Below are 2474 nucleotides of genomic sequence, written 5' to 3' on the forward strand. Positions count from 1 at the left end.
TACAGGAGTAGATGTAGACATAGCATAGTCTTTTTCTACTACAATTAACAAACATTTCACCCTCCAATAAAACAAAACTCTTGTTTTGGTAATCTTATCACCCTGTTTACAAAATAATGCATTACCAAATCCTACATTTTCACAAATTAACATACATGCACAAAATTATTAACAAACATATTTGAAATTCCTACTTGGGCCAGCATTTTTAATGTACTTCCCCATAGTTTTGGGGCACACAAGCAACAAATAAAACAATCTCTCCCTTTCAATAGCAATAGCGAAGAATTGTCAGATGGCACTGTCAAGAGCTAACACATTTGAGCAAAACAATAACTTAAAGCAGAACAATTTGTGAGCTGCAGATAGCATATCCCCAAGTTTACCTGAAGAACTGATAAAATAACAGAAACCATTTTAAAATATGCAAATTTTAATTAAGATGTTCAAGAACTAAACAGGAGAAAACAAGTTTAGTGTGTTAACAGATGGATTACGAAGTTGTGAATCCATATTTCAGGATTCAAAATATTGCTTAAAATGCAATTAAAAACAATTATTTTGCAGGTACATGTTCCTGACATATTAAGTTTGATTTTTTATTTTTTTTTAAAGGTTTTGGTTAAATATATCTATACATCTAAACTCTATCTGAAAACCCTTAAGGAGAAATGCCAAAAATATTTGCTATGAAGTATAGCATTGCAAGGAACTAACAAACAAGCACTAAATGCATACAGAATCTCTCCCTTGGTAAGTAGTAATGTTAAATGACAATGCTACTGTCTGAATTAACTATTTAAATGCTGATTGAATTTAACTCAATTTGATCTCTTAAATTAAAAGTGAGGAAAAAAGCGTATCTGAAAAGAAAGAAAACACTGATAAGAAAACAAGAGGAAGTACTGCGTAGTAAGCAAAAATAAAAATAAGCAAGAAACTGTCGAAGTGCAATTCTAAAGGCATGGAAGTTATCACAGTGAACATTAAGGAATATAATTTGAAACTGCTGAATATAATGTTAATGTATAAAATAACTACCATGGGTTTCCATTTTTTTTCCCTTTTACTACTGACTATTCATTTAAGTTTGAAATATTACTTTTATTGCAAGACTAGCTTCTGTCCAAGGTCACAAGAGCATTTAAAGCCAAAAGGTTTACTTTTACTGTGGTTAAATAGGTATTGTTTTTAAATAAGCCTTGCATACACACACACACACACACCCCCCCCGAAAAAAAGGGATGGTCTTTAATGACTAGTGTGTCATGCTAGCTATCTCTTCCTTTTTGATGAAGACACCTGACTATTAATAATTATTTGTTGATGTATTAACTCGTACATCACTGCACATAAAATGTGTTATGTCATTCAGATGAGACCACCATACCATCTAAAATACTGCTATCCTAGATCACTTTAAATGCTCAAAACATGATGCCTGCCCTACTGCTTTCTTTTCCTTTTCACAGAAGAAGATATTAAAATAACCTAAAAACCCTTTAGGAGTTAAATGGAAGAAAGTTGGGTTCTTATGATTTTAAAGAAAACTAAGGTTTGGACTCACAGAGCAAATGTAAATTATCAACTCAAACTAATTAGAGTTTCAAGTATTTCCTGTCTGAAAATTGTAGTAAGTTAAAACAAGTAACAACTGTCAGCAGATGTCTTTAAGCAAGGATGCCAAAATAATGCATAAAGATCTGGAATGCCATCACTGCTAGTAACCTTGCTTCTTTGGCACAATGGCTTATTTCTATAATAAAGCTCATCTGCCAATGCAGAAGACAAATCCTTCTTCTAGCATGCAGGGGATGGAACAGTGGAAGTGTTTGAATTTATTTAGGCCAGGTGACTGGGATTGCGGCCTTCAAGTTTTAGAGGAAGAATAAAATACTTTTAATCCTCTGAAGCCAAAAGTCATTTGGAACGCTTCCTAGATGTTGCGAGATGATTATGAAACTGGCTACTTTCCCAGTCAAATGGCCTAGAAAAATCCTTATCTCTAAAGTTTCTGCTTGCTCCCAGGTAGATCAACCTGTCAATCCTGACATTCTACCAGCTGGAAAAAAGCTGACTGTAACAGAAGCTACAATGCTGCTTCTTATCCCATAGGTGATATATTGTCTGAAAGGGAAAGTGAAAACAGGAAGTAAGAGACATCCAAGAAGTTACTCTCATCAGACTCCCATATCTGCCCCCCATACATTCGGTATACCCCAAAGTTGTAAAGTAAGCAGCAAAACGGTTAAAATAAATGTCAACAACAAACTTAAAATTAATATAGCCTCTTTTAGAGGCTCCAACACATCTGCTTCCCCTACAAATATACTTTGCAATTGTTTGACAAAGGGTTTGACACTTCATAAGAAATTAAAGAAATAATTTTCTTTACAAGGTAAGTTTTCATATTATGAGATCACCACCAACAAAGCAAATCCAGTCGTCATAGCATTCCAGTGAACTTCCTGCTG

General features: G+C 33.9%; 1 protein-coding gene across 1 annotated transcript in view; it reads right to left on the minus strand.

Annotated features, from left to right (window-relative positions):
- GPR125 (G protein-coupled receptor 125) overlaps window positions 1–2474 on the minus strand; it is a 43825-nt gene that overhangs the window by 40593 nt on the left and 758 nt on the right. The window lies entirely within an intron of this gene.

Source organism: Cariama cristata, unplaced genomic scaffold (assembly GCF_000690535.1).
Source record: "Cariama cristata isolate BGI_N322 unplaced genomic scaffold, ASM69053v1 scaffold8704, whole genome shotgun sequence".
Lineage (NCBI taxonomy): Eukaryota > Metazoa > Chordata > Aves > Cariamiformes > Cariamidae > Cariama > Cariama cristata.